Source organism: Pipistrellus kuhlii, unplaced genomic scaffold (genome assembly GCF_014108245.1).
Source record: "Pipistrellus kuhlii isolate mPipKuh1 unplaced genomic scaffold, mPipKuh1.p scaffold_m20_p_8, whole genome shotgun sequence".
In the NCBI taxonomy this organism is placed as follows: domain Eukaryota; kingdom Metazoa; phylum Chordata; class Mammalia; order Chiroptera; family Vespertilionidae; genus Pipistrellus; species Pipistrellus kuhlii.
In genome coordinates, this window is record NW_023425584.1 from 51,001,865 (window position 1) to 51,015,706 (window position 13,842).

Below are 13,842 nucleotides of genomic sequence, written 5' to 3' on the forward strand. Positions count from 1 at the left end.
ACTTCTTCTAGAATTAAATTAGGATTAGCCACAGTGCCTCATATTTCTGAAAGATGTGCTGCATAATAAGGTGGAACCAACCGAATGCTGTGCCGGGAAATTGATGCCACATTTGCAGCAACATTTCCAATTAAAAAAAAAAAAAAGTGAATTGATGAGCAGAGAGTTAATCATGCTGTAACTATATAATCTCATGACCCCCTCACCACTGGAGTCAGAATTAAGTATTGGTGTGCACTAAGCGACCAGTAATGTGCGGTCCCTTGACTTTCTGTCGGCACGGACCCAGCAACCAGGCCCAATGGCTTCTGAGGAAAGCCAGTGAAGAAACCGGATTTTCCTATGAAAAGCCAGTGCTTTGGTTTGTCCTAATTTGGAACAGAGCTGTCTTCCTGGCTGAAGGTGTGGTGATGGATGGAAAACAAATTTCTCTTGTAGGCACTTTCTGAAAGGTCAGTTCTGGGCACCCATAGAGAAAAAATCCTCATAGTGAATCAAAAAGGACAAAAACAGTAGTTACTCTTGTCCAGCTGTCTGCGCACAGGAGCCTGTAAGCCAGCACAATTAGGCATGAACCGTCCTGCCTCACTGCAGCAGCAAAAAAAGAAACTAGCTTGAGCTTCCGAGAAATCTGATTTTGCTATTCATTCAAACAAATTGAAAGTACACATGTGATACCCTTTTAGGTTTCTGAAGTTTCAGTCCTGACTGTTTTGTAACCAGGGCACGTTGGATTCCTCTGATGATCAGGAGCTCTGCCTGGTATTAATATGCATTCAGAGCACTTTAAAAGTCAGCTCGCAGTGCAATCTCCTATTGTGTCTGGAGTGAATGACTTATGACTACAAGTTCAATGGCAGCTACAGAGAAAAGTCATCTGAGTTTGTTGTCAAACGATCTTTAATTGAAATGTTTTCCTTTATAGTTCTTAACTGGCCAGGCATTCCACTGCACGGCTGCTGATGTCATCTATGATGTCATGAGGGCAATGGCCATTAGCATTGCAGCTCTCAGATGGGGCAGTCCGCAGCATCTCTTTAATAGTTCCAGAGAGTTCTCTAAGCTAAAGATTGGTGCCACATCTGTCCGGCAATGTTGACAATCTCATTGAAGTTGTGTTTTCATTGTGCTTAATATATATATTTTTTGCTTCTTTCTGGCTTTTGGCGGTCCTTTGATGAGGGCAGAAGCATAAGGCATTGCCTCCACCTGGGCCTGTCTGTTCTGAATGGTCAGTTTCACTGTAACCCTCAGACCCCTCCAGTCACCAGTTGCTTTGGCAATGTCATCTCCAGCCTTTTTTGGAGACAGGCTCAGGGAGCGGATCTTGGGGGCCACAGCAGACATGGCACTCACTTTTCCACCAGTGCACTCAGGTCTACAACTTTGATCTCATTGGGGTGGAACTTTGGTGACATGGTGGAGGCAGCTGGTGTCAGATGAACCCGAAGAAAGTTGCACCTAAGCCTCCTCCGAGCCGAAAGCCGAAAAGCTCATCAGAGTTTTTAATGATGTCCCCTTTCCAAATAAAGTGTCAAAATAAATCTTCCATTTAATTTGTCTGGAACCCAGGGAAAATGTGTCACTCTATTTTTCTCCTCCCTCAAGTGAACAACACACTTTGCTCAAGAACTAATGCAACAGTCTGAAATCTTAGTGGAATAAAACCATTTGCCTATCCCCCAATTTAAATTCCAAACATAAAAAGATTGACATTCAAAATGGCTTGTACTATTGCTCACCAAGCCAGGAAAAAAGGTCCAAGGGACCACAAGTTATTTATCTCATAAATAAAGCACATTTGGTAGCTTCACAGTATTGGTGGAAGTCCAGTAGTGTTGTAAAATTATGATTCTCTTAGCATGGTGAATGCTCTCTAGGGGTGCCTGTATCTCCTGGGTGAAATGTAGGCCCAGTCATTTCATTTCAAATGTGTGTTATAATCATGAGAACTGTCCTGGGTTTTTTAAAAGTTAACGAACATCCAGATGTGGACAGTTTGCTAAAATAATGTCAAATCAGTGAGTCCTAAAATATGTGACTCACAAAAGAAAATGGAAAACACTCATTAATCCTAGATGCTGAAGACCCAGAATAGTTATTGAGAGCTCTATTAACACTTGCTATTTATGTCAATCCCCCGTAGGACTTCTGAAACATAGGAGGCTCAGGACGTAACTTGTGCTGTCCAATATAGTAGCCACTAGTACTACGTGGCTATTTAAATGTCAGTTAATTAAAGCCATATAGACATTTAAAAAGTCAATGCCTCAATGGAACTAGTCCTATTTCAAGTGTTCAAGACCCACGTGTGGCTGGCGATCACCATATTAGACAGTGTGATACGAAACATTTCCATCATCGCAGAAAGTAATGTTGGATAGTGCCGACTTAAGTGAAGAAGAAAAGGATTATTTATTGAGAAATTATAGTGTGATAAGACATCCTATTTGATCTGTATTTTTTCCATTTCACATGAGGAAGCTGAGCCTCAGAATGCTCAAGTCACTTGTCCAAGTCACATAACTGGTAGCAGAGTTAGAACTTCAACCAATGGCTCTTGACTCCAAACCCAATGTCATTTCCAATACATGGTCCAGTGTTTGCTCCCCACTCTCCCATCTAACACATACCTAATGATAGAGTGACTGTCTATTTAAAGAATTCTTAGAGGAAAACGGGTAAAAACTTATCCCGAGCAAACTGGGCCCTCTATTTACTGAGAACCTATGGTAGCAATGGGGATTACTAGTATAAGGTTAAAAGGATGAATACAGTTCCTGACTTCATAGCACTTAGAGCCCATGGGGGAGTCAGACATTAAATAGATAATCACAAAACTAATTATCAGGCACACTTGTGATAAGTACCAAAGAGGAAATTCCATCTGTTTTGGGAGAGGCTTTCCGAACCCCATGAAATAACAATAACAAAAAAAAATAATAATCATTAGCCATAAAACCTTAGCTTTCAATGCCAGTGAAGTTCAAATTAGTAAGATAAATCTATGATACTGTTGGCCTCCTGACTGATGAGTCTCACTGTAATCTTTATGCCTGGTAAACAGAGAGATCTATTTCACTCAAGGTCATCCTGGGTTGGCATAACCAACTTCAATTTCACCCTCTTCTCTTTGGGTAGAAGCATTTTTGAAACAAAGAGCTGAGATCAGCTAATTTGTCAACATTACAAAGCAGGAGCCTCATCCTCGTAACTCTTCTCCCTCATTGAACCTTCTCAACAACAGCAGCTGACACATGAGCCCTGCAGATGAAGATTCTGTAGCATGGCTATTTCTCAACCACACCGTTGAGGGTAAGATAGTGGGAAAATGCTTCTTCGTGGCCTTTTCTTTGTCATTTTTAACAGGGTCAGACTCAAACACCCATAAAAGGAGATGGAGAGCCAATATGCTATACCGTCAAATTTAAAAGGCTAGAAAAAAAAGTCAAAGCCATAAACTTCTCATTTTCAGTATTTTATTCCTTTTCACGCTAGTCTATTAGTTTCAATAAAAGGACAACAGAATGTCCATTACACCGGAATTTGACATGCCTATTATGCCGATACGATTAGTTTTTGCAACATACTCATGTCCTGGTTATAGTTTATAGAGAAATTGATTTCACAGAATCAGAGAAATTAGCATTGGAAACATTCTATTAGGTTACTAGATACCTCCCCTGAGACAAGTATAGAATTGATCCCTAGTTCACAGTGTATTATCGGATGCATTTTTTCTATCAGGTCTTGATAGGCTTATATACATATTATAGGCTGGAAATATGTACCACTAAAAATTATACCAATCCATCTGAGAAATAACATTCTAGGAAAATAAGCATTTGCTGAGGGCTAATTTTACTTTGGTGGATTCATTTTTAATATACGTACCAGTGTTTATAGCCTCTCATCTTATAAGAGGCAAGGTAGCAGCACAGATCATGGGTTGGCATTACAATCAAATAGTGAATTTGCATAGCTTAAGTTGCGGAAATTCCCCCAGACATGATTTCCCATCAGATTTCTACAAAATGTGGTATGAATTTCAGATTCCCAAGAATGGATCGGTTTCCATACAGGAAATTGAACCCTGTACCTGGAGCAAGTGCCCACATCAAATGCTTGACTATACTGCGATTTTCTTCTCTTTGGGCAGTGTGTACCAACCTGCGACTCTGTGAGAGACATTTGCCAGGGGGACTCTGAGCTGGAGGGCTGGAGAGGGCTGCGGCAAGGGAGTGGGCTGATGACACATAACACGCCCTGGGTTCTTTTTTCCTGTAGTGACCCAGGGAGGGGGAGGGAGGGGAGGAAGAGTTGGCTTCCCCAGGCAAAACTTACACATAATACAATTAGCCAGTAATCTGGGATCTCCCAGGTCACATGGGTGGGATTGCTTCTCTGCTTCAATGCATTCTGGTCAGGGATTTTCTTCCCCATTAAGACCATTCTTGCAATTCATTTTCACGTGAATTAATTTATTAAAGCCAAGTCCTGTTAGGTTTTTCCTTCACTCCTTGCTCCTTCATGGAGATAGGAAATGGGGTGCTGGATGTGGGCTAAATTGGGGGCGGGGGTAGGAGGGGAACCAAGGCTATGTCTGGAAAAGGGCAGAGAGGGAAGCACAGAAATGTAACATTCAGCTAAATAATGCCTACTTCCCCATTATTGGTGTTCACATTCTCAGATGAAATTCTTGTTTGTTCAGGATGCAGCTGATGAGTATTATGTCTGGAGAGCGTCCCGGAGAAGAGATCATACATCTTTTCTACACCTGCACGCTACATGAGCAAGAGCACCCAGGTGCTGAGTAAGACTTATGAATTTGTTGTAAATTATGCACACAAGTAATTTGGCATGTCCAGAAAGTGGTGCTATTAGTGGAACAGTTTTCCTAAACTCCATAATTTAGGAGCATGCACTCTGAAAGGCATGAAACAGTGGCAAGGCCTAATTACTCAGCACAGTATCTCTGCTTCAACATGTGCCAATCACAGGGGGCACTAGCCCACCAGGGACTGTTTTACACACAAAGTAGAAGCTAGTACACCTGTGCCAGGAGACTAAAAAAGGCAGGGATCTTGACCTTGTTAGCTCCTAGGTGGCAGCAGTAATGATGGCTTTATCCATGGGCTGTGTCAAAGTGGTGAGAATGGAACAACTCTGAAGAAAGACAGGGAGCTGGGCTCTTGAGATCAAACAAACTTTCCGTAGCAATTGAGGGTATACCCTTACTACTACCAGAGTAATCATTTGAACACTCAGTCTAGTTGTACCCAAAGCCAGACAACCCCTTAGACTTCTGAGTTGAGTGAGACAATAAATTCACAATAGAGCTTAACGCAGTGTTAGGTTAGTTTTCTGTCATATATAATTAAAAGTGGTCCTGACCAATACATTCCTGAAACTATATTATCATTTATTCTGAAATGGAGACTTTCCATATGGCTAAAGGAATAAATTCATTGTGAAGTTCATAACCTATAGTTTGACAGCTGTGTGAGTCAATGTGTAAGTATAATCTGAGTATAATTAAGTGTGGAATGCTTAAAACTTTTAGGCATGCATGTGTCCTAAATACTGGTTATCTGTGTAATTGCAGGAGGTTGTACTTATTTTTTAGATTTAGAGGCTGTTAAATTAATATTGAAATTTATGTCAACTAATATGCAAATCAGCGCAGCTTTGGTGCTTTAACAAACAAGAGATAGGATTGCAGCACTGGTGTTTTCAATGGTGCTGATGCTTTGGTAAAAGACAAAGATGGCAAGAATGCAGATGAAACATGTTCCCTTGGAATACCCAATGCAAATGAGAAATTCATGCCTCTGTAAACTGTTCTAAAATAGAAAACAATCCCTTAATTTAATATAGTAGTTTAACCATTCATTAATTTATTCTGGGCAAACACTGCAACTTTTCAGAAATTATGTCAACCATAAATAAAATCTACATCCACAAAAGAAAAATCTATAATTGTTCCAGTTGAAACACTGAAGTCTGCCTCTCTTCAATGACCACTTAATATCCGCTTTTGGACATAGATTTCACTATTATGTATCTAATTCAATATTATGTTGAGTGTGTGTATATATATTTTAAAATTATTGGGATAGGCTAAGTTATGAATGAAACTTAAAAAGTAGTAGCTTGAATAAAATAGAAATTTCTTTAAAAAAAAAAAAAAGTTTGAAGGTGGACAGTGCAGGGCCGGTATGGTGCCTCCATGGATATTGAGAAGTAAATATTTGTGGCTTTGAGAAGCTCCACTCCACTCCTCTAGGTTCAGTATGGCTGCTGTGGCTCTGGCCATTATATCCAGTTTCCCAGCAGCAAGATGGAGGAAAGAGGAGGAAGGATTTGCCACCTCTCCTTTAAGGAAACTTTCTGGAACTCCTGTAACATATGCCTGCTTACATATCACTGATCAGAACTTATGAGGAAGACTGGAAAATATAGTCTTTTAACTGGAAGGCCATGTGTCTAGATAAAGATCATTATTCTGTTAATTTGGCAGAGAAGCAAATAAAATAAAAATTTGAAGGCAACTCTCACACTCAGCTCCAAATATTAAATATATGAAATTCATACACTCTGGGGGGTCCCTCAGCCTGGCCTGTCACTTCTCCAGTCTGGAGGCCTTGGGGGATGTCTGACTGATGGCTTAAGCCCTCTCCTCCGTCAGTCAGATATCCGTAGGGCTGCATCAGAGGAAGGAGAGACTCCTGCCACCACCTTTGTGCTTGCTAAACGTGAGTCTGGCTCAGGGCTTCTGGCTGAGTGGTGCTCCCCCTGTGAAAGTGCACTGACCACCAGGGGGCAGGCACTCAAGGCAGACACTGCGCCCAGGTTGTCAGTGCCTGTCATAGCAACAGGTTGTTCTGCTGTTCGGTTGATTTGCATATTAGTCTTTTATTATATAAGGTTAATTGACTTATTATGTAATTCACCCATAAGAAGCTAGCTCTGGGAAAACAAGGGCACTATTTTGTTCATAATTGTTTCCTTGAAGCTATTCTATGCTTGTTTTTCCTGATTTTCTTCCATCAGTTTAAGAACCTTGGTCAACTATAGAAAAGAATTCAGAAACTGAATCCAGATTTGGTGAGACAAGTGCTGTGACCAACTAATAATGTCTGCAGGGGACAGGCCATGTATGCCAGGCTTATGGAATCCCATCCAACCACTAGCTTTCTACTAAAATGCTTTCAAATATGTGGCTCCTGTGAAGCCAGTTTAAATATAAATGCCCAAAGATTTCTTTACATTTGTGCTTAAAAATGTTTTATTCTGAGTAGAGAGATGAATATTCTCAGCAACTTGTGTTTTTTTTCTTTTTTTTTTTCTTTTTTTCTGGAGTTCCTGTGTGCAGTTGTAAATTTGGCAGGTTTCCAGAGAGTTGCTAAAGGAATTATATGCAAATTCCAAGTTACACTTAGTTGGCAAATTCTAACAAGAAAGTTGCTAGAAATTGTACTTTTACTGTTCTTTAAAAAACAAAATGGAAAAACAGGTCACAAATTTTATGCTGTCAGAGTAGAGGCACAGTGCTGTGACATGCTCATCTTTGGATTCATTGAGAATGCAGAGGGGCCTGGAGGAGCGATAAGGACTTTCCAAGTTAAACACAAGTGCTAGAAAGAAAGCTTTGGCTTTGTCTCTATTTCATTCCAACAATGAGGACAAGAAGACCAAAGTTCAATTAAATTGTAATGAACAATAGCTCAGACTATTGAGTAATGTACTAAATTGCATCTAAAAAATGTTGTCTTTGAAAAGGTATCACTACAGCAACCTTCTTATCCTGCCCAGTGCAACACATCCCCTCATCACTTAGTGGTGATAAGAGAGTGACCTGGTGATTCTTCTGGGGGAGGGAATTATGCCATACCCCTTAAAGATAAGTCAAACTTCAGGGATATAAGATAAGTCAAACTTCAGCCCCATTGATGATTCTTACACACTGACCCTAGGACACAGTCCCTCTCTCTTTCCACTTTTCCCCTTGCAAGTCAAGAATCACTGACTTATTAGAATGATGAACTTTGCTATTTAGTTTTTGTTTTGTTTAGCCTTTTCCATGGAAAATAGCCTATTTTTTTAAACTTAAATTTTTTTTTCCAATTATCATTGGCATTCAATATTATACTAGTTTCAGGTGCATAGCATAGTAGTTACACATTTATAAAATTTACAAAGGGACCTCCCCAGTAAACCTAGTACCTTCCTGAAACCATACATAGTTATTACAATATTAGAGGCCCGACGCAGGAAATTCAAGGAAGGGCCTTGACCCTCGTAGCCCCGGCTTTGTCCGGGAAGGTTGTTTGGCTGTCCAGTCTAATTAGCATATTATGTTCTTATTATTATAGATTATTGACTACATTCCCTTTGATGTACTTTACAACCCCACAATGATTTTATAACTCCCCATTTTTATTTCTTAATCCCTTCATCTATTTCACCCATTCTCCAATCCTCTCCCCTTGGCAACCACCAGCTTGTTTTCTGTATCTATGAGTTTGTTTCTGTTTTGTTTGTTGCTTTCATATCTTAGATATTGTAAATAATGCTACAATGAAAGTGGGGGTGCATATGTCTTTTCAAATTAGTGTTTTGGAGTTACTTTTTGGGTGCAGTGATGGCTTGAATATGCTTTTGTTCATTCACCTTCAGTAGACAGGGCAAGCCATAATATTCATCTCCTTATCTCCAGGGCCAAACATGAAGAGATTTACTGAATGAATGAATAAATAAATGAATGAATAAGTGGGATTCCATAGATGGAAAATTTGCCTTCTGGATGTACCATGACTTGGAATCTCCCCCCCCCCACACACAAAAAAAAAAAAAATGGGCTGAGGCTGTTACATAAAGAGAGGGTGGAGATTACATTTTTTCTAATCCATTAAGAGAGAGCCTCAGTGATTAGAGTATCTGCAGGCTGGTGAAGGATGCTGATTTTAAAACTCCTTTGTGCCCCAGTGGAAAAGAGTGTCTCAGATATCCTACACCGACCTGCTTCATTCCCTCTTGGGTTTTAAAATTCACCCATTTCTTGTCAGTTTCTGATCTCCCCACATCCTAGGATAGACCAGAAGAGTGGGCATCTGTGACATGCCTTTGGAGAAAACAGATTCCAAATACAGCCAATAAGTCCAGCACACAGAACAGTTCCCTTGAACAAAGAGAATGGCTGGTAGAAGGGAAATAATCCTGCAGAAAACAAACCATCCAAAAGGCCACGGGAAGTCCGCACTCCATGCTCCTGACAGCCCAAAGGAGGGCACTGCTTGTCCCTTCCCTCAGCCTCTCATGATGCTCTAGCCCTCGGGTGGACTCTGGGTGATCCAAATGACCTGCTGTTTCTTTAACAAGAAGGATGATTGGGACACAGAAAGTGAGACTCTCAAGGATAAGGCTAAGCTCTTCTGGTCTGTGCACACCAGGATGTTGTGGGTGTCAGGCAGAGGTAGCTGACCGAAGCTCTGAGGTTCAGCATGGCTGCCCCTTCCTCCATCAGGAATCAGTTTTACTGTCTCCAGTCAAAGCAAATTGCCAACAGAGGAGTGCCTGCTGCTGAGTAAAACGTATTTCCCCTTCTCAGTGCAGTCAGCGTCACACCAGGGGCCTGGGTTCCTCTTTAAAACTTGCTTGTGGAGCCCCCTTCTGGCTTTACCTCTGGTTCTCACCACATTCTCACCCACTTGGTTCAACAAGGGGGAGGAGGGAAGTATAGAAAGAATGGTATTTACAGATCATCTTTATTATTTTCTCCTGTCTTTCCCCTGCCATGGCCCACCATGCTTCGGTCTTCATAGTAGCCTTTGTCACTCTCTATCCACACTGCTGCCCAGCATGGAAGGAGCCAGGCTTGAGGAGGGCAAAAGTGCGGGAAGAGAGAGGAGCCGTCTATGGGCAGGTCACTTAATTCAGAGTCACGGTACAGCTGTGGGCTTAGCTTCAAAGCTGGAATGACATAGGCTTAACTCCTAAGTCATCACGCCTCACTCTGACAATCAACCAATTGAAATCTTATGCATCAGAGAGCAAGGAGCTGTCTCCGTGGTTCTATTTCAGATATGGTCACTCCATCGGTACCTAATTTCCCTTGGCCCACCTTTGAGACCAAAATCCCACTGTTTGTGACTTGTTTCTTGGAGGGAAGCAATGCCCTCCTCCCTGGGTCTCTTATAAAATGGAAATCTTCCTCAGAGCAAGAACTCAAGCTACCCACACCTTCCAGTACAGGAATGAGTTCCCCATCAAATGCCTCAGGCTTGGGCTGGCATGAAAGAGGGCAAGAAGGGATTGGGGTATCTGTGAGTGACATTAACAGGTAGAGAATTACCCAGGTTCTGTAGCTTTTTGGAGAGTAGACCTGGAGTGTGGCCTTAGGCGAGAATGCTAGAAATATTTCCTAAGAAGCAACAGCAAACTTTGGATGTACCGTACACTGCCAATTTCTCAACCACTCAGACCCTGACCTGCACGGGTAATTCCATCATAGGCCTCAGTAACTGATTTTTAGCAGAAGGGCTGGTACTGGGAGTCAGCACTACTGTCTATGTACCTGGGAAGACAGAGCACGGGAGGGACGCTGCAGGTGAGCCAGCAGTCCTAGGCTTCAGGCCCTGGCGGGGAACTTCTCAGCAGGCATTCATTCCCAGATGCACATCCAGGCCCCCATTTGCCAGCAATCACTAGGTTCAGAGAGCCTGGAGAGCCACATGCTTCCACAACTCAGCCTGCCTCACTCACCATCTGCTCCACTGAATGGGCCAGGCTCACAGGGAGGCCTGTCTGCCAGGAACCAGAGCCCGATTCTCCCTCTGCGGCTATGCGGTGGTGCAGAAGGCGCTAGTGTTGGCCCTCACTCTTGTTTTAGGGCCACTGATGTCTGCTTATTCTATGCAGGGTGCAGACAGTGCCAGGAGGCGAGATCCCAGCCACCGCTGGATTTGCTGAGAGGCCCTGCTTGTTGCCAGGTACATGACCACCTGGGTGTGATGGGTAGGGCTTTAATCTCTGAGTCATGTCCACTGCCTTCTGTGAAGGCCATCTTAATGCAATGCTTTTCTGCATTCACGTGGTAAGCTTAAAGTCAGTATTCTGATGGAGGATCATCCCCATTATTTTCTCCTGTCTTTCCCCTTTTTCTGCCACCAACATTACACCTCAATTATTTGTGATACATAAAAAAGAAGTGGCAATGAACTGACATGCCAATCAACAACTTATTCTCTCATCAACCAACCTAGGGGGGGCAGCAGGCACTGTTATGCTGTGAATAGAGAGATACCCACAGTGTACCACGAGCCAATAAATGCAAATCCACACTCGTGCCTCCCCTCCGCTCCCCAGCACAGTGCCCAGCGCACAGTGAGGACTGCATTAATGAGTCCTTCTGTGGGATCAACTCTGAACTGTGCTTACATGTCAACAACTGGAAAGCCAGGAGGGAGTGGCCCACTCACTGACCTCAGATGAACACTGGATAACTGCTGCTTCCTCTGGTTATTGATGAGCTATAACACGCATATAAATCAGCATGCTTTATCAGTTGGCACAGATATTAAATTTTCTCTATGTCAAACACGCATTTCATTCTACAGGCCGCTAACCTGGGTTAAACATGAGCTTCTGGAATGATGTTAGGGCTCGTGTTCCTGATTGCATATCTGCCCCATCAAAGGGCGCTCCTTCCAGTCCTAGGCTCTGGCATTGCAGAGCTCATCCAAGCCACCTCGTTTCATAGAGGAAGAAACAGAGACCCGGAGCAGTAAAGCAGCTGCAGGTGGTTACCCAGCATGAGATGGGGAGGCAGAGCCGGTACCTGGACTCATGCCTTTCCTGCCCGCATCTTTCTCTCTGCCATGCCCCACTGAATCCGAGTTTCTAAGAGCCTCCTGAGCCAGGGAACATAGCTTGTTGTCATTCTCTTTGGAGCATGCTCTAATAAACTATCAGCGGTCGTTTATTTATCTTTCTCTATAATTCCACGTGGGGGGTATAAACCAGCCTATGCTCTTCTGTCATACTATGCTAGTTCCTTATGCTATTGAAATGTTTTCTTTAACTCTATTGGAGTCACCTAGGATTTACTCTAAACCGAGGAGCACTAGCCTCTAGGAGATGAGGCAGTTCCTAGATCAGGAGCTCAGACACTTTAAATTAGGACAGAAGACCCTGGGCAAAACTGTGAAGGAGGCCAGCAAGCTTGGTGTGCACATGGGGGACTTACTGCAAGGGGTCAATAGATTCATGAGAGCGCTAACCCCTGATTAGAGACTCAACAAATACTACTTATGACACTAATCTCCTCCAGGCCCACAGCATGAATTTCAAACCTCCTGGCCGAATGTGCTTGGGAAGTCAGATATATCTGGTTTTGGAAGTCAGGTAATAGGGTAGTAATAACATTCCCAGCAGAGTGCAGGGTAGCACCCTTTAATCAAACACTAATAGTTCTCCAATTATATATGGGAATGTTCACTACTAATGGGGTAAAGAAGGACTACTAATAGCCTTCTGTCAATTCAGGTCAGGTTGTGCCACCCAAATTAGTTTGTCACAAACATACCCCAAAATGTTTTCCAGTGCTTTATGAAGTTCAAGATGGTAGATTAAAAAAAAAAAAAGAGAGAGATAATAAAAAAGATTGTAGATAAGAAATCGTAGATCTGTCTTAAAGATATGAATATACTGATCGATAAGAGAAATTTATTAAATAAATTCTAATATTTAATAATATGCCATTTGCCATTATCTGTTTTCTCAGTCCATAGCTAGATAAAAAGACAACCAAATCTCATGCCAGAATTCACAAAATTTTAAGGGCTCCTGACTATCCTTGGTGGAGCTCCAAGGCCCAGCGTGCTGTGGAGAATCTCCTTCAAGGGACCACCAAGTGCACAGCCACTCCTGAGGGTGGGAGGACCAGCAAGGACCTAAGGCAGGAGCGATTAGGAAACACTCTATCCTTTAGGGTTGGAATCCTTAGTCTTATTAAGTAGGATGACCCTTTTTTAATTGTACGGCTCCAGAGCTAGATTGCTGAGTTAAAACCCTTGCTCTGCTGTTTTTTTGTAAAATCTCAAGCAAGTTATATAACCTCTTCATGCTACATCCTCCTCCTCAGTTATTAATGGGAGTAAGACTAGTTCCTATATCGCAGGACAATTGTAGGGATTAAACAAGTTAACTCAAGTAGCACTTTTAGAGGGGTACCAAGGACATAGTAATCTCTCAATAAATGTTGGATATTATTATTACTATCCCGGTTTGTTTACATGTCTATGGTAGGCAGAATAATGTCCCCTACCCCTCCAATGTTCATATCCTAATTCCCATTACTTGTTATAGAATATGCTGGAACATAACCATATGGTTATAAATGTGATTAAGTTAAGGACCTAGATTATTCAAGTGTTCCCAACCCAATCACTGATTCCCTAAAAAGAGAAAACTTTTCCTGGCTGTGGTAGGGGAAAGAGAGATGACAAGGGATGCAGAGTCTGAGAGAACTGACTTTGAAGATGAGCAAAGGGGCCAGAAGCAAAATGTGGTATGTCCATAGAATTAATGATGATTGGGTCTTAAAAGGAATGAAGTTCTGGTACACGCGGTGTTTGCTGTACTTTGGTCCCACTCCCACGGCATCTTGATTGCTCTTTGCTTACACTTTCATCTGTGAGGTCCTGCCTCGGCCCTGCCTCGGCCACTGCTCCACTCAAATCCCGAGCTTGGCACAGAGCCTATCTTAGAGTGGCTGCTTATTGGAGCTTTGGTGAATGAATGAATATTAAACGAGTTATCCATCTTTCTCTCCTGGTCCCT

General features: G+C 42.3%; 1 pseudogene; it reads right to left on the bottom strand.

Annotated features, from left to right (window-relative positions):
- Positions 1-911: 911 nt before the first annotated feature.
- LOC118711185 lies at positions 912-1,418 on the bottom strand (annotated as a pseudogene).
- Between the last annotated feature and the right edge of the window lie 12,424 nt (positions 1,419-13,842).